General features: G+C 44.7%; 1 protein-coding gene across 7 annotated transcripts in view; it reads left to right on the forward strand.

Annotated features, from left to right (window-relative positions):
• The first annotated feature begins 4,002 nt into the window (after positions 1–4,002).
• The window catches only part of HIPK1 (homeodomain interacting protein kinase 1), a 96,058-nt gene continuing 81,198 nt past the window's right edge, over positions 4,003–18,862 (forward strand). For all 7 annotated transcript variants that reach the window (XR_004536745.1, XM_033917790.1, XM_033917792.1 and 4 more), the window contains exon 1: positions 4,003–4,407. The gene's annotated coding sequence lies outside the window, so the exon portion shown is untranslated. The remainder of the gene's footprint in view (positions 4,408–18,862) is intronic.

Here is an 18,862-nt window from a genome sequence, read left to right on the forward strand (position 1 = left end):
ATATGCATTGAAAGCAGTGCATGCAAATAGATCTCATGCATATTCATTGGGGAAATCCTGAAAACCCGACTGGAATACGGCTCTCGAGGACCGGAGTTCCTTACCCCTGCTCTAATGCCATAGGTACAAACTTAAGGTCCCTTTTACTAACCCTCATTAGAATATGGGCTTAACCCCCAAATTCTGTTTATGGTGCCATACATTACGAGCGCAAATCGGTGTGCACAGTGATTTGCATGCACAACTTAATTATATAACAAGACCACTCAGTGCCAATAATTGGCCATTAATACATCATAAGTTATGATAATTGAAACTACTTGGTAGGTGCATTCTATAAAGTGATGCATATCAGTTCTAGTGTGCGAATTTCAAAAGGGGACATGGCTGGCAGATCTTGGGCATTGTAAAAAAGTCAGTCATATTGGTGTAGATCAGGGGTGTCAAAGTCCCTCCTCGAGGGCCGTAATCCAGTCGGGTTTTCAGGATTTCCCCAATGAATATGCATTGAAAGCAGTGCATGCACATAGATCTCATGCATATTCATTGGGGAAATCCTGAAAACCCGACTGGATTCCGGCCCTCGAGGACCGACTTTGACACCTGTGGTGTAGATAGAATATGCCTAAACCACACAGAATGTAGGGCTAGATGCACTACAGTCTAACGATCGTCGCTAAACCAATTTGACTGGTTCAGTGACCAATCGAATTTGCTGATCCTGTGCTCAAAACAGCTCACCACTTGGTTTTCTGTACAGTCATATATTCTCCAAATCTGGCATGCAAGGTTGGGCCATCGATCGGATGGCTGGTTTTAATATTAATGACTTCATTTGCATGCCAGAATAGGATCAGTACTACCAACCCGGAAAACCTGACGTGTCTGCCTGTTTTGCTTTTTTTTTTTTTCTATGGGCAGAGAAGTTGTGCCCATAAAAGAAAAACATGCTGTGCCGATGACTCTTCCCCCCACCCAATGTACAACCCTGTTATAAAAAAATCAGTAAGGATACCCACTCCCTCATGCTATCACGAACCTCCCCCGCACTGACCCCCCCCTACCCCCGCAAGGACTCCCAAAACCAACCCCTCCCCTTCCACAAAAATTGGCAAGAGGGATGCCCACTCCCTCCTGCTGATGCAAACTAATACCTCCAAACTGACCCCCTCCTGCCATGCCCCCCCAACTGAACCCTCTATCCCTTCTCCCCATCCTAAAAAAAAATTGTCAGGAGGGATGCCCACTCCCTCCTGAAACTGGATACCCCCCTGAACACCCCCGAACCTCCACCCTCCAGCAGGAGGGTTCTTAAGCATCTGAGTCAATCAGGGCTTTAGGCCCCCCCCCTCCCCATGCATCCTAGGATGCACCAGACAGGGGAAGGCCCACCATTTTGTAGTGGTGCACCTGAGATCAGATGGGAGTGGGCAACCCTCCTGCTGATTTTTGGGGAAGGAGAGAGGGGGTGTCAGTTCGGGGGTCCTTGCAGGGGGAACAGTGTCAGGGAGGTTCATAGAGGCAAGAGAGAGGACATTTCTCCAAACATCTGTGCCATAAAAAAAGAAAAAAGCCCCAACTGCTGAGTGGCGGGAGGCTGCTTGGGGCTTCCCCAAACCATCTTTGCACTTGTGTCAAAGTTGCTCTCACAGCTATTGACCAGATGGGATTATGGCGAATGTTCATGCAAATCATTTACATGGAAACTTGTAGAAACATTAATTGCTGTTCCAGAGTTGGCCAAAAAATCGGCCAACAGCAACTCACACGGTCTTAACGATCGTGTTTTGTACATCTAGCCCTTAGGCAGATGTTCAGGCCTGGGTTTCCTTGGCCTAAATGGATGCACCTAAAGCCTAATGATGTGCAAAGGGGCTGTTGAAGAGACTACAGACAGTACAGAATACTGCAGTTAGGGCGATCTTCTCTAAATATGACAGAATTACATCATATATTATTAAATTACACTGGTTGCCAATATGCACAAGAATACATTTTAAGCTTTGTGTGACGGCTTTTAATATTTTGGTCAAGGACCATCATTATCTGCTGGAATTATTCTCCTTATGGTAGATCAGGACATGCTTTAAGGAAGCAGTTTTACCTTCAATTTCCCTCCCCAAAACAAATTAGGTCACTTACACAATGGAATGCATCCTTTTATCATCAGGCACGTCTAACCTGAAATGATTTACCATTTTTATTTAGATCAGAAGTTCATTGTGTGGTTTTTAGGAAGCTTTTAAAAACGTTTTTATTTAAGAAATTTCTATCTTGAAATTGATTTTGATTTGTGTTTATTGTATTGCAAGATGCCCGAGTCTGCCCTTTGATAAGCTTTTTTTTAAATTGCATTAAGCATATCGGGCTTTGCTTCCTTTTGAGGCTCCTAGGAACTGTCTGGGGGTTCGGGATAGCTGGGCCTCGGAACTCCATCTGGACCTTGCTTCTTGGGAGGTTTCCCGGAATCTGGCGGGCTTGCCGCGTTTAATCCGAGGAGCCGTGTTGCAGGAATGTTATGCTCGTATTTTGTATAGAGGGTATATCACCCAAGCTCAACTATTTAAATTTGGTGGTGTTGCTTCTCCCCTGTGTCTCAAATGTGGTCGGGATCCGAAGGAGGCTGTGGTTAGCACCATACAAGTGGTCAGATGAATGCTAAGGGTTAATCTCAAAATGGGATCATGTCCAACAAACCAAACGAGGAGTCAGATTCACACCTATCGTGCAATGTGCAAAACTAGCCCATCTGGAGATATTGGCTCTGACCCAAATGACTGTCCTAGAACCTCTGGGACAGAAACCGAAATGAATGATAATAACAATAATAATAATATGATGGTGGAAAAGATGTCTTCATTATTACTTCTAAATATACAGCATAAGTATAAAGGTAACTGTTTTCCAGTTGTTTTCAGGCTTAATCATTCCAAACAAGTAATGAACCACTGAAAGATCTGACGTCAATTCAGAAGTTCCTACATGCCATAAATCTGAAGCCAGGAGGCTTGATGGACAGTTCTTCCTTTATCGTCACCCTGTTTGCTAGATGGAGTAAATGATCAGCTAAACTCCAGGAATTAAGTTACATTAAAGTGCTTCAGTCCAGTTAAAGTTTGTATCTTCACGTTCTCTGGAAAACCAGACCTACCTTTGGACTTCTCAGGACTGGAGCTGGCTTAGACCTGTTTTACATCAAATCACTGCCTCTCATTCACTGCTGCTCCCCCCCAACTCTTGCAGGGGTGTCCAATGTCGGTCCTCGAGGGCCGCAGTCCAGTCGGGTTTTCAGGATTTCCTCAATGAATATGCATGAGATCTATTTGCATGCACTGCTTTCAATGCATATTCATTGGCGTTTTTACGCATCCCCAATTGAGGATGGAATTTCTGCTGCAATCTCTTAACACCTTGCTATGGTAATCTAGATTTTCCGTTTATCAATTCAATTTTCTGACATATTTTTCTTTGTCTTGACAAACTTGTGGTTGAAACATTCAGTTCATCTGTGATCTTTTTCTTTTTTTTTTCTATCACTGAAAAATTTTGCTTGTCTTTGTGGTATCTTTCTGGTTTCTTCTGATTTCCAAGAAATAATAACTTTTTTGGCACTGAAGTACCTTATATTAATGAGTTTTTCACTGTACTTTTACTTAAGTATTAAAATAAAAGCATATTTATTCTCATTACTTTGGCCAACATTAGGGAAGTGAACCCTAGTCTCTCCAGTTTATGGCAAGAGCTATTCCTCTCCTCTGTTTTTTTTTTTTTCTTTTCCTTAGTTACAAAATGCAAACAGCAGCAATCGGGCCCTTTGTCTTCCAACAAGCGTCCATGTTTAAAAAGGGCATCAACTTGCGTCGCCCGCCCGCCCGCCCAAACAACACTCTGCCCCGCACAAAGATGGCGACCGAGGTTCTCCTCCTCCCTCGCCTACAGCCGGCTCGCGCGATTGGCCGATGCCTACGCCTCCGACGCCATCCCGTAGCGGAGCTCGCGATTGGCTGCCCCGGAGGGCAGTGGGCGGGGGCGGCGACGCGGCTGCGGGAGCGCGCTCGAGGTGGCGCCATCGGCTCAGTCAGGCGCTGGTCGGCGGTCGCTAGAGCCGGGGTCCCGGGCGTCGCCGTCTTTCGTTGTCGCGCTTTGCCCCCCCCACCCCACCCCTTCGGGGGCCGAGGCGAGGGAGACCAGGCCGCGCGCGCCCCCCCCCCCCCACGACGGAGCCGGCGATGGTGGCTGGCCTGGCGGCGCCTGCTTCTCGCCGGCCTCGGAGTTAGACGGAGGCCCGGGCGGGGGCCCAGGGCGCAGCTGCATCCCGCGGGATCATGAACCTGCTTCGGGGCTCCGCAGCCACGCTCGTCCGCTCCGCAGCACCCGTCAGCGGCTGAAAGTCACAACACACCGGCGGTGAGAACGCAGGGCTGGGGGAGGGGGAGGGGGAGGAACGGTTGGTTGGGGGAGGGGGTCTTGCGTAGAGGGGTTTCTGCTGGGGGGGTCCCTGGAAGTTCTTGCTTGGAGGAGGGGGAGAGGGGACGCTTTTGGCGTTAGCTCATGGGGGAGAAGGTAAGAGGAACAGGTAGGTGTTGGGGGGCGTGTAGAAAGGTTTCTGCTGGGGGGTCCCTGGAAGTTCTTGCTTGGGGGAGGGGGGTCGGGGACGCTTTTGGCGTTAGCTCATGGGGGAAAGGTAAGAGGAACAGGTGGGGGTTGGGGGGCTCGCGTAGAGGGGTTTCTGCTGGGGGGTCCCTGGAAGTTCTTGCTTGGGGGAGGGGGAGAGGGGCTGGGGACACTTTTGGGCGTTAACTCATGGGGGAAGGTAAGAGGAACAGGTGGGGGTTGTGGGGCTTGCATAGAGGGGTTTCTGCTGGGGGGTCCCAGGAAGTTCTTGCTTGGGGGAGGGGGGTTGGGGACGTTTTTGGCGTTAGCTCATGGGGGGGGAAGGTAAGAGGAACAGGTGGGGATTGGGAGGCGTGTAGAAAGGTTTCTGCTGGGGGGTCCCAGGAAGTTCTTGCTTGGGTGAGGGGGGGTTGGGGACGCTTTTGGCGTTAGCTTATTGGGGGGGGGAAGGTAAGAGGAACAGGTGGGGGTTGGGGGGCATGTAGAAAGGTTTCTGCTGGGGGGTCCCCGGAAGTTCTTGCTTGGGGGAGGGGGAGGGGGGTCAGGGTTGCTTTTGGGCGTTAACTCATGGGTGAAAGGTAAGAGGAACAGGTGGGGCTACGGTTGGGTGCTTTGCGCAGTGGGGTTTCTTATGGTGGTCCCCAGAAGTTCTTGCTTGGGGGAGGGGGGTTGGGGACGCTTTTGGCGTTAACTCATGGGGGGAAGGTAAAAGGAACAGGTGGGGCTATGGTTGGGGTTCTTGTTTGGGGGAGGGGGAGAGAGGTTGGGGAAGCTTTTGGCGTTAACTCATTGGGGAAGGTAAGAGGAACAGGTTGGGGGACTTACGCAGAGGGTGTTTTTGCTGGGTGTCCCTGGAAGTTCTTGCTTGGGGGAGCTTTTGACATTAACTCATGGGGAGAAGATAAGAGGAACGGTTGGGGGGCTTGCACAGAGGAGTTTCTGCTGGTGGTCCCTAGAAGTTCTTGCTTGGTGGAGAGGGAGGGATGTTGGGAAGGCTTTTGGCATTAACTCATGGGGGGGGAAGGTAAGAGGAGCAGGTGAGGCTACGGTTGGGGGACTTACGCAGAGGGTGTTTTTGCTGGGGGTCCCTGGAAGTTCTTGCTTGGAGAGGAGGGAGCAGGAGAATCTGAGGCTTTAAGCGAGGGGAGTCTTGAGAAATTACTGCTGGGCAAGATGAGAGGAACAGTTGGGATACGTGGGGGTTATACTTCTAGGGGAACAGATGGTTACTGCCAGTGAAGATAGTGAATTAAAGCAACAGGTGGAAGAAGGGGGTTTTGAACAGGGTGTAGGCCAGGGCTCTCTGTGAGTGGTGGTGGTGTTGCTGCTGGAAAAGAATCAGGAGCAAACGGGGGAAGTTATTGCTGTGGGTGATCCAAGGCGCAAGAAGTGTGGGGTTTGTTTGGGAGATTTCAGACCTCCAAAGAGTGATATATGGATAATTGCTGTTAACAGGGCTGCCTTTTTTATGGATATCGGTGCTCTCCAGATTACATCAATAAATCAAAGCTTTTTGTTTCAGGGTATTGATGGGGCAGAGTGTTTTCTGGTGCTTAAATGAAAAAAATATAGTGGTTAGAAGCATTCTTGCAAGAGAGCTGCACCATTAATAGTTTACAAAATTATGAAACTGTTACTGACTTGGCAGTTTCTGTATAAGATTGGATTGACAGCATTTTTTTTGTAATGCCACTGTGAAGAGAAATTTAGATAGTCTCTCCAGAGTGGAAATATAACCTTGATTCAGCCGGGCAGTCCCCTGATGTACCAAAAGTATAAGTTCTTCCGAACGTAAGAGGCTGTAAGTTACTAAGTAAACATGACATGCTAGCGCAAGGGAAAACCCAGCAAAGTGACCTATTTATTATGAATCGTTATTGATTCATAAGACAGTGCCTTGAGAATATTGTGTTTAGATGCTGTTCAGTTTGTTCTGTGTACTGGCTTTTTTTTTAATTTTCAAAAACATGAAAACAGAGTAGATGGCTACTAGAGGAACCCTGCCAAGGTTCTCATCTGAAGATATAAATCCTTAGTTTGTCCCAGCATTGTGATTTGCAAGTAAAAAACATCTTGTGATGTTGCAAGTAAAAAAAAGTTGTCTTCAGATAAAGTTAAAAAGTTTACACTGATGATTCTGAGACAGATGTATTAAGGAGCTTCTATTCTGTGCCTGTTGCAAAAAAATTTCTCATGAATGTGTTCATGTTTTCTTGTAAAGATTGTGAAGCGGTAAGTCATGGGGAGAAGGGAGAAAGTGGGTTGATATTACAGTTCAAATGTGATGGTTCAGAACTCTTTCATGCAGAATAAACTGTGGAATTTGCTCCTAGGTGTCAGAAAGCATGTGATCCTTAACTTCTGAGCAGTACTGGGTACAAGCTGAGCCTAGGGACTTTTCTCTGGTTTTCCCTTTCAGATGTTGTTAGGCTGTGGAATGTTTGCAGGAGCTGCTAGAAGATGTGTGAATATGAAGAATGTTTGGCTTTGATATCCCTTTACAGATAAGGGACAGTGCTCTCTGACTTGCTCCAGAGATTGTGTATGTGCTATAAAGTACGCCCATAGAGAGAATCATAATAGGTCTTTATATATATGATTATGTAATCTAAGGAGAGAATTTACATGAACATGTTTATATAACATAGCAAGAAAGCAGTGGGTGGTGCATAAATGTTTTCTGTGAGGGGCTGAAGCCATTTCAAATTGTTGATCACTTGTAGCAGAAATATTTGTAGTTGTGGTAATGTTTTGATGATCCCTTTTATTTATCTGCTCACACCTTCTTACCTGGTTCCTCAAGTAATCTCACCTGATCTCTATGCCTATGAGATGAATCCTAGGGACCTGATAACCTATATATACCTCAGGCTACATGGGACGCTTCCTTGTTTTGTGCAAGCAGATACTAAATTGGCCAGCTGGATGTTTGCTGTACTGCCCCTTCCCCTCCTCCACACTGGCAAGGTAGGTTATCGTATTAGTCCTTAACTGCCAGTTGAGTAGTTTCAGTAAACAGTCTGGGAACTTCTAATGATGCTTCTGATGGAGAGTTAATGTTTCCTCTGTGAAGCAATTTTACCCCCAACCTTTTTGTGTTCCTAAGGCACTGCCTGTAGTGGAAGATTCTGATTTACTGGGATAAGGCATCATATATAATAAAACGCTAAGCGCACATGCGCACTCCTACTCCACACATGCCCCTAAATTCCCACGCAGCTGACCTTGGAATCGCGCATGGGAGCCCCACCCCGATTGGCTCCTCCAGGCCGACGATGCACACGGGGTTAAGATGGCCGGCTGAAGCACCGGATCTGATGCTGCAAAAACGGGGGATCCCCCGCTGCGCCAGTAACCCTGCATGCCGCTCCGAGGACCAGCAAGCCAACAAAGAGGAAAGCCCCGAGCACTGCCCATGGCACCTGATGTTCAGAACCGGCCCTGTGTACTGCACAGGGAAGTGGAGGGGGAGGGAATGCTGCTGCAGTACAGGTAAGGGGGGAGAGGGATAGGGGGCCAGGGAGCGAACTTGCTTTGCTTTGGGGGGGGGAGACAGATTTTAAGCAGTTTAAATGTTTTGGTAGTGAAATTAAATAAAGAATTAAGGTGGGCAGAGGTGGCCAAGAGGTGCTGTGACCTTATTTTGGACTGTATAATATGTGAAATGCTAAAAAAAAACCCAACATTAGTCACCCATAAAAGAGTTTTAAAAAATGCAAATCACTAATAATAAAACCCTAAGCACGCATGCGCACTCCTACCTGCTTGATTCATGATCAAAGAAAGGCAGGGGGCTATGGAGAGAGACAGACAGGCAGGCAGCGCACAAGAACGAAAGACAGCGGGCAGGGAGAGAGACAGAAAGAAAGATAGACAGACAAAGGAGGCCAGAGACAGAGACAGAAAGAAAGACAGACAGCGGGTGGGAGATAGGAAGAAAGGGGCAGGGAGAGACATAGAAAGAAAGACAGACAGGCATATATTCTATCACCCGTTAATGTAACGGGCTTAAACACTAGTTGCAAATAATTGGCTAATTCATCAAAAGCTTGGAATAACAAACTCAAATTCCAGATTGAAGTCCTCAAATTCAGAGAAAGCTGATATAGTCGACGACCCTCTTATTCGATAACTATGGAACCAGTGCATTCTATGAATGAAATATACCAAATTTATATTCCCTAGTGAGAGACTAACATATAGCTTTTAACTGAACAAACCTGATAACACCATGCAATACATCTTAAGAATCTTGCCCTATTTAAAAAAAACTGGCTGGCATTTTCCATGCCGATAATACACTGAATTCAGCACTGTTTTTCCTATTGGTGTTGGTGGTAGTTACCTTTTTAAGATGTTTGGTTTCTCGTTTTTGGGTACATTACACTATCCAACATTCATACTGAAATCTTCCTATCATGGAAAAATGAATGGCCATATTTCCAGGATGTTTTGGTAAGTTCTGCGTTTGCATTCCATTATTATTTTGCATTAATTTATCATTAGTCTTATAGGCTCAATCTTTTTTAAATTTCCAAAATTCTTTCTTGATTTTTTTTTAAATCCCCCCAGCTTCAGCCTTTGTTGTCAGTTAACCTTTATATACCACAACCTATAAAACAGTGTTTCACAAACTTTTCCAAGCCACGGTACACTAAATTGGGGCCGTGGCTGTAGAGTTTCCACACATATGCAGACATCATGATCTCAAGCACATGCTTAGAGGCCCTCCAAAACTTAACCCTGAAATGACTATGCTTGTGGGGTGCCACCGGCTGAGTCACCTACACGATGTGCCTCTCGCGGCACACCCGGAATCTCGCCACGGCACACAGTTTGCGATACACTGGTATAAAACAAAGGGGTCCTTTTACAAAGGCGTGGTAGCGGTTTAACGCGCGGAATACCGTGCGTTAAACCGCCTGCTGCGCTAGTACCCAACGCCTCCATTGATGAGGCGATAGGATTTTAGGCTGCCGCGGGGGTTAGCGCATGATGAAATGTCTGACGCGCTAACCCCCGTAGCGCGCCTTGATAAAAGGAGCCCAAAGAGTTCTATGGCCTATTGTTGCTGGCCTCCATAAAACTCCATAATAAGCATCCCTGAAGACACTGTCAAGCAAAAGAGCTGATCTCAATGCAGTAAGACTGCCTGGGTGAGAGGTAGGAACTTTTTCAGACCTACCTGAGTATGAAAGAGATGGTTGGTTTGTTTTCCTTAGCTTAATCTGCTGCCCTGTCCCTGAGGATTTAGATTTATTCCAGTGTCTCTCAAATCTTTTTTTTTTTTTTTTTTTAGCTCTGGCACACTAAATACAGCAAATGTTTTTCGCGGCACATTATAATTGAAATTATAAAATTGCAAAAACCAGCAAAAAATTAATTTTGAGAGTTATTTATTTCAAGTTCTTTAAGCTATGTATGAGTAATTGTAACAACGGTGAAACTAAAATAGGTAGAATTGCTAATCAGCAGGATGGTAGTGCTTGTTTTTGAGTGCAAATGAACTAAAAATGTGACTCGATAGTCGACAAGCAAAAACGCATTTCATCATCCACCATCTGCTGTCGTTCTCTTTTTTTTTTTATTTAATTTTTGTCAGAGCTGAAAATCCAAGTTTGCAAAGATAGGAAGATCAAAACAGTAATAAAGCTTGATTGCTTTGTTTCTTGTTAGGATAACTAGGTTAAAAAATTTAAAAAAGAAGCTAAAATTACTTGCCATTAATTTTCAAGGACCAATCACATCAAAGAATGATGCTTCTCTGGGCAGTTTTATCCTTACGCACACAGACGCTCATAACATTAACAGACTCATAGAAACATAGAAATCGACGGCAGATAAGGGCCAAGGCCCATCCAGTCTGCCCACCCTAATGACCCTCCCCTGCCTTTACTTTGCGAATAGAACCCACGTGTCGATCCCATTTGGCCTTAAAATCAGGCACGCTGTTGGCCTCAATCACCTGAAGTGGAAGACCATTCCAGTGATCCACCACCCTTTCGGTGAAAAAGAATTTCCTGGTGTTACCGTGCAGTTTCCCGCCTTGCATATGCAACGTATATGTCATCTATTCTAGTGTATACTTATGAAGGGAATTTCTAAAAATCAAGTACAATTCTGGAATCTCTCATGGAACACCAGGAATCTCTTCAGGGCACACCACTGTGCCTTGGTCCAGAGTTTGAGAGAGACTGATTTATTCTCAGGGTCTCAGGATATTTAGGGACACTAGGGTTTCCATCAATTTGATGGCTACTGCAAGGTTCCAGAGGAGATCCATAATGTCTTAGACCTGAAACCCTGCTCTTTGTTAAATTGTGAAACCTTGCCCTTGAATGTGAATTATCAAACTTGGTTTTGAGTTTAAGTTTGCAGAGTGTATGCTGGCTTATATGTGATTAGATAAAGATCAGCTCTGGAATCTCTAGTCCAAGTATGGTTATAATTCAAAGTGTCTGATTTGACAAGGTCTCACTGATGCAACCAGTTGTGAAGGGGTGGGGGGTGGGGGTGGGAGGGAAGGTTCCAGTCAAAGATGTGGCTGCCTGGCTTTGAGTATGATGGGCACCTTTCAAGCCTTGATGCATCTTTATTGGACCACAATACTTTTGGCAACAGAGGGAGTCAGGAGTGGAGTTCTCTGGTAATGATGGTGCCTGTTTTGGGTTTAGAAGATCACTTCCCCTACCACTGCATCGCCTGCCCCCCCCCCTCCCCCTTTATCCTTCTGATGTTAACTCTAGCATGCTTCTGTTGGCTTGAATCTTCACTTCTATACTGGATTAAGGAGCATAGCAGAAATCTCTCAGATGGTACATAGCATGAAAAAACAGTCCCTAGGTTACTGCAACTATATCATTCCTCCAGCCTCTTGTATCAACTCAAGTGAGACATATAAGCTTTCTTTGTGTGAATGAATGGCCGTCTAAGGTCATCTTGTAATAGACTTGTGTCCCTTTGCTCCTTGTTATAAATCTGATGGTTTTGATATCTAGAAAAATTAGTTTCTTCATAGTAGTTCTGAGAATAACTAGGCTCTGGTTTTAGACACTTGGTTTCTGTTAGCTGTAAATAGCTTCTGGGTCATAAGAATCATGATTTTGTTTTGCGTGGACTTTGAGAAATAGGACAAGGTTGAGTGGTGCATGTAGCACATGGATAGTTTTGTACAATTTGTCTAACATCTTCCATCATGAGACATTTTATAGGCTTCATTAAGTTGCCCCATATTGTCTTGTCATGCAAGTATGTACGAGTAGCTATTAGGGTTCATTTGGGATGTACACACACCCTTATGTGCTGTTTTGTCATATTATGGTTATGGTTGACCTCATTCCAAATATCAGTGGTGTTCTAACTCTTGGTGCATACAGTATATGTCACCAAGGTCAAATCGGAGCACAGTCATATGGGACTTGAGTGTTGCATATTTATTCCAGCCTTTATCAGAATTGGTGAGAGACAAAAGGTAGGGTAGTATTTTGGCAAGGAAACAAAGTTGCTCCGAGTATTTGCAATACAGTTAACAAAGCAGTATTAACGATTTGTAAAAGTTGAGTCCAAATGTATCTGGGATTGTTTTGGAAGTGGGAGGCCTAAATTGCTGCTGCTTTCAAGTGCCTAGCCAAGTAAAGTGCTACACCAGAAACTCCTTAGGGCTCCTTTTACGAAGGCGCGTTAGGGACTTAACGCGCGGAATAGTGCGCTAGCCGCTACCACCTCCTTTTGAGCAGGCGGTAGATTTTCGGCTAGCGCGCCCTATACCAAGCGCTAATCCAATGCATGCGCTAAAACACTTAGTGCACCTTCGTAAAAGCTGAAATTTGTATGGTACTCTGAAAACCTTGAGACCGTTTCAATGAACTATAGGAACTATTGTCAATATACACTTTTTGGGGGCTTTAACAGTAGTGAGAATGAGATAGAAACCAAATTAAATAAATAGTGTAAATTTAAAACTGGTTGTTTTGTTATAGAGTCTGAAACCTGAAGAAAGTGCTACAATACCTGCTTCCTTAAATGCAGTACGGGCTTGATTTATAATGCACAATGCTCTCTGTTCTGGACACACATCTTTTGCAAAGCTGGAGTATATAAATGAACAGAAGGCGTGTCTTTTGTAGCTTGACAGACATTGACGTATAAGAATCAGAAGTGCATGGGAAAATTTGGTTAGAAAGCAGGCAAGTGTTTTGGAGTTCTTTGCTGTTTTGATCCTTGTAAAAAGTGTTACTTATTGAATTTAGCTCTAGCTGGTGCCTCCAGGTTTTGCCTTATGCTGGTGAAAGCTTGTGATCCACTGACCTGGGGAGATTGGGAGAGGGAGAAGAGGTGATTGCCATAACTAGCCTAAATTTGATTGCAGCCAGGGATTGGGTTGAGGTGCATGTTATAATCTCCTTGGGATCTTTTAAGAAAACCATTAAGAGACTGAGAATCGTCCAGAATGCTGCAGTTCGGCTTATCTATGGTCTTAAGAAATCGGATCATGTAAGTCCTTATTACAAAAAACTACATTGGTTGCCTGTAGAGACAAGGGTTATTTTCAAATTTGCTTGCCTCTGCTTTAAAACTTTAGCAGGTTCATCTCCGATTTATCTATACTTCTCCCTCCGTATTCGCTGTGATAGGAGATTAACAGAACCGCAAATACAGAAAAACCGCAAATAACCTTTTCATATGTTATTTGCTGTTTTCTATTAAAAACCATTGTGAATATGGTGAAACCGCGAATAACATGGTGGGAGACCTGGCCTGTTCCTGAAGGAGAGGCTAAGAACATAAGCAGTGCCTCTGCTGGGTCGGACCAGAGGTCCATCATGTCCAGCAGTCCGCTCATGCGGCTGCCCATCTGGTCCAGGACCTGCATATTAATCCTTTATCTATATCCTTCAATCCCCTTTTCCTGCAGGAAAACATCTAATCCTTTCTTGTAACCCAATACCGTACTCTGTCCTACCACGCCCTCTGGAAGCGCATTCCAGGTGTCCACCACCCTCTGGGTGAAGAAGAACTTCCTAGCATTGGTTCTGAATCTGTCTCCTCTTAATTTATCCAAATGCCCTCTCGTTCTTGTAGTCTTCGAAAGTTTGAAGAATCTGTCCCTCTCCACTTTCTCTATGCCCTTCATGATCTTGTAAGTCTCTATCATGTCCCCTCTAAGCCTCCGCTTTTCCAGGGAAAAGAGCCCCAGTTGCTCCAATCTTTCAGCATATGAAAGGTTTTCCATACCTTTTATCAATCTCGTCGCTCTTTTCTGAACCCTCTCGAGTATCGCCATATCCTTCTTAAGGTATGGCGATCAATATTGGACGCAGTACTCCAGATGCGGGCGCACCATCCCCCGATACAACGGCAGGATAACTTTTTTCGTTCTAGCTGTAATACCTTTCTTGATAATACCTAGCATTCTGTTCGCCTTCATTGTCTTGTCTACCAGTACCCCCAAGTCCTTCTCTAGGCTACTTTCTCCCATACCCAGCCCTCCCATCGTGTAGTTGTACCTCGGATTTTTATTTCCTACATGCAAGACTTTACATTTTTCTACATTGAACTTCATCTGCCATCTTGTCACCCACTCCCCTAGTTTGTTCAGGTCCCTTTGTAAATCTTCGTAGTCGTCTTTAGTCCTAGCCCCATTAAATAGTTTGGTGTCGTCAGCGAATTTTATTACTTCGCACTTAGACCCTGTTTCTAGATCATTTGTAAATACATTGAATAGCAGCGGTCCAATCCCTGACCCCTGTGGAACACCACTCGTGACCCTTCTCCAGTCCGAGTAGTGACCCTTCACTCCTACCCTCTGTTTCCTACCTGCCAACCAACACGGTGAAGAAAGTGCTGGGAATCGGTGATTTTCTCTGTAAATGCTTGGAATCGGCGATTTCTCTATGCAAGCTGATGTAATTTGGGGGAAGGAGCCAGCAAGCTAAAAACCGTGAATAATTGAAACCGTGAATACGGAGGGAGAAGAGTATTACATCATTTTACATTTTCAGGCATAACCTGCACACCTACTGCTCACTTGTTTGCTTTCCCATCCTTGAAGGGTTGTATTTACAAGAGATTTCTCGACAGAACATTATCATTCCCAGGCTGGCAAATGGAATGAATGTTTAACCAAATTAATTCCAAATGCATTTTCTTATCAAACTTTTTGGAAAGTCTAAGAAAGAGTTTGTGATCTTTGAAAGAGCTATTTCCATAAGATTGTTGTTACTTCTTAGATTTATTTTCATATTGGATTATGGCTCTGTATTTCTTTAAACAAGTTGTTATACTTGTGAAAAAGTTATAAATAATAAAAATAAAAAAAACCCAAACAAACAAAAAAACAACTTTTAGAAAGTCAATTAAAACTTACCGTTTTGATAAATTTCTCTGACTCCATTTCTATCTTGATATATCTTTAAACACTTTAAAGCTAAATCTGATTAATCTCAGTTTGATATAGCATCGCTGTCGGTATACAGTCTCTTTTTTCGTAAACCACACTGAACTATTTGTGGTATTGCGGTATAGAAAAATAAAGTTGTTATTATTATTATTAGACTGAGAGGCTTTGCTGTCAATTTCTGGTAGTCCCAAAAGTTGACATTTTTTAATCAGATCCACATGTGGCAGAGATTTCAGGTCAGATAGCTTAAAAAAATGTATTCCTTTTTTTGCACTATCTTATCATTCAGTCCTCTGTATTCTGTTATCTCATCCACCAGAAAGTCAGAAAATATTTGTCCCAAATGTAATTCTCGCTAGAACTTAGAATGGATCGCTTTCTCCTGTTCCCTTTGCATTGGTAGTTCAGCAAGCAGGCATCAATCAATTAATTTTACTTAATGGTCAGCATTACAGATGGTTCTCTTCCTGCTGTTTACAGGAATTCAGGATATTATGCATGGAAAGAGCTATCCAATGTCTTAGAATTCTGCATCCATCTGGCAGGAATCTACAGAATTTAGCCTGATTGACACAATAGAGATTCAGTAGAATTCAATAAACACACAATAGAATGAAGCTATGGCAAGAATCTGTTTCCCACCTGAGCTAGAAACTGGTGGGATGAATTGTTTCGCCTGAGATGTGATAATGCACAGACCAACCTTGTTGAGCGTTCAGCAACAGAGATTATCAAGCAGAGAAACCTAGGTATCTCACTTCCTTAAAAATCACGAATGTAATGTAATTCTAGTTCTCTCTCTTGTGTTTAGAATAATAAATAAATGTCTCCAGTTGTGACAAAAGCAGACAACCTTGGAATCTTTCAGGAACTTCCAGTCACTGCTACAATAAAGCTTCATTGTCTTTTTATGTAGAATGGTTTGGTGGCAGGCTTGGAGTGAGCCTTTGCAGGATAAGATCATGTTGCCATGGTTCACCTGTTCCAGAGAGGCCTTGGAAACCATGTTCTGAAGACAACAAGAGAATCTTTCAGCAAAATTGGAAAGAATGGTCGTTTTCCCACTGAGTTCTTGTGATCCGATTACAGAGAGGGGGGGGGGGGAGCTGATAAGGGAAAAACCAGTGCAGGCTATAAAAGTCATTCATTGACGACACTAACACAGCTTGTGTACCCATGCTATGAACTTCTTCATTTTCTGAAACCGCGCCTTCTGTAACGAAGGCCCACCCATGTCAGCACAGTAAAGCAAAACCAAAATACACCAAAGCTGGTGGAAAATTCAGCAAAGAGTAGTCGTGCGATGTGACAAAGCTGTTAGGGTCTGTTAATGGTTTTTTGGATCAGTGACTGGCTCTTGATCCCAGGAGAATATTTACAGTACTGATAAGGCTTTGTGAGTATTGGATGATTACAATACTTAAGTACTACTGAGTTATAGAAGATGGTAATAATAATAACTATTCTTTTATACTGACAAGATAGAGCAGGACAAAAAGTTATTTACGATGTCCAATGTGACTAGGACAAGAGGTCATGGACTGAAGCTGAGGGGGGACAAGCCCAGGACAAATGCCAGGAAGTTCTGCTTCACACAGCGAGTGGTGGACACCTGGAACGCTGTCCCGGTGGAGATTGCTGCGGAACCCACCGTTCTAGGATTTAAGGGCAAGTTAGATGCACATCTCCTCGAAAGGTGCATAGAGGGATAAGGGTGACTAAGTTTTCGCCAGGTTACACCTGGCTGGGCCTCCGCGTGAGTGGATCACCGGACTTGATGGACCCAGGGTCTGATCCGGAGATGGCAGTTCTTATGTTCTTAACCAAAAGTTCTGGGCGGTTTACACTAAAAAGAGCTGGACAATCAGCGAAATACAATAATACAGTAAAACAAATACAAATATTTGTAAAATAGAATTTCAATAATAAAAACTCATTAAGTAATAAACTTATCAAACAAAGTGGTCTTAATTAAACTGCAATAGGATAACATAGCTTGCTGAATAGATTTACCTAACCAAGATTGTTGCCTATCAGCTTGAAATGCACTGGAGTAGCTGAAAGTGTTCAGTATTTGTTGTTTTGCATTAAATTTGCATTGCACCATTTGCCCTGGATCGGCGGCATGGAATGCTGCTGCTATTTGGGGTTTTGTCAGGTATTTGGGCCTTGGATTGGCCTCTGTGAAGACTGGATACTGGGCTAGATGGACCATTGGTCTGACCCAGTAAGGCTATTCTTGTGTTCTTATGATTTCGTTATGAAGTTGCTTTTACAATTAACAGTACGCCTTGTTTTCAGCTCTAACCTGGATCCACCTCTTCTGTTTGTATCAGTAACTGAGGTGGTAAAGAAGTTATTTACTGTAAATCTCTATATATGGCAAGAAAAGGACAGTGCAAAGTGATTTGCCTTTCATGTTCACAAAACAAGTTTCTTACCAAAGAACCACTGTCCTTGTAAAAAGTGTTGTATACAGTATAGCAGTGGGAATTACCGAATTTTCACGCATATAACGCGCGCGTTATACACGATTTTACAAACCGTGCATAACCATACGCGTGAGCGCGTTGTACAACTTTTTTTTACATAGTTCCCCCCCCCCCGACGTCCTCTGACGTCAGAGAAAGGGCGGGACCACCGGAAGAGGAAGCAGCGCAGACGCAGGGCTCAGAGAAGGGGCAGGACCGCCGGCAGAGGAAGCAGCAGGACAACGGTAGGCAGCTTCTCCATGATGGGGAGGGGGTGGGAGGCTGTGGGGGTGCGAGCGGTCCTTCGGGGTGAGGGTGCGAGTGCGAGCAGTCCTTCTGGGTGGGGGTGCGAGCGGTCCTGCGGGGTGGGGGGGGTGAATCGGACGTCGGGGGGGGGAGGGCATCAGGCTTTCAGGGTGGGGACAGGACTTCAAGGGGGGACAGGAATTCAAGGGGGAAAGGAGAGTCGGGGCGGGGGAAAGGAGAGTCGGGGCGGCCAGAGGAGAGTCGGGGCGGGCGAAAGGAGAGTCAGGGCGGCCAGAGGAGAGTCGGGCGGCGATGGGAGAGTCGGGGCGGCATGCGCGGTATACAGTTGTGCGCGTTATATAAAAATTTATTTACATAAATTTCTGTTTCCCGCACGCTATACCCATGTTTGCGTTTTACACGGGTGCGCGGTATATGAGTGAAAATACGGTACAGCTCTTTATAGGGTGGTGATTGGCCTTATCGACCTGTTGACTTAGGGAAAGATTCTCAAAACTTAATTTTGCCCTTTAACGCGGTTGCTAATCCGGTTCCAGCGGCTCGCAGCTGACCTGGAAGCCTTCCCTGTGACGCGAGGGAAGGCTTTTGGGTCAGCCTCGTGCTGGAACTAGCGGCTGTAGCTTAATGAAGAGAAGTATTACTGGGAGGAGAGATCCTGCAAGAGGAGGTAAACGCCCATAGGAGGCGTGAATTTGGGTCACAGAATGGAGGGAAAGATGACAAGGGGCACGTTAGGGAAGGTAGGAGAAGGGTTGACTTTGGACAGAAAGGGATGAAGAAGGGAGAGGCAGGACCCCGGTTCGGTTGACATAAATTGGACATTCTTAAATTGGGGACTGCCTGTAAAAACAAACTACAAGTTTTACATGAATTATAGTAGTTGAAAGTTGACATTTGCATCTCCCTTCCCTTCCGTAGTGTTGGCATGCCTATTATACTCTAATAAGGCATGCACATGATATGTCTGCTTATGGCTTTCTTTTCCCAGCATATGCACACATTTGCTGCTCTCTTGTAGTGTATTCTGTGCATGTGTCAATTGCTATCACCAGCGACTCATCTCAAGTAAATTTAGATAACCTTCGCTACTCTCCGCCAACCTTATTTGCAT

Source organism: Geotrypetes seraphini, chromosome 13, assembly GCF_902459505.1.
Source record: "Geotrypetes seraphini chromosome 13, aGeoSer1.1, whole genome shotgun sequence".
Taxonomy (NCBI): Eukaryota; Metazoa; Chordata; class Amphibia; order Gymnophiona; family Dermophiidae; genus Geotrypetes; species Geotrypetes seraphini.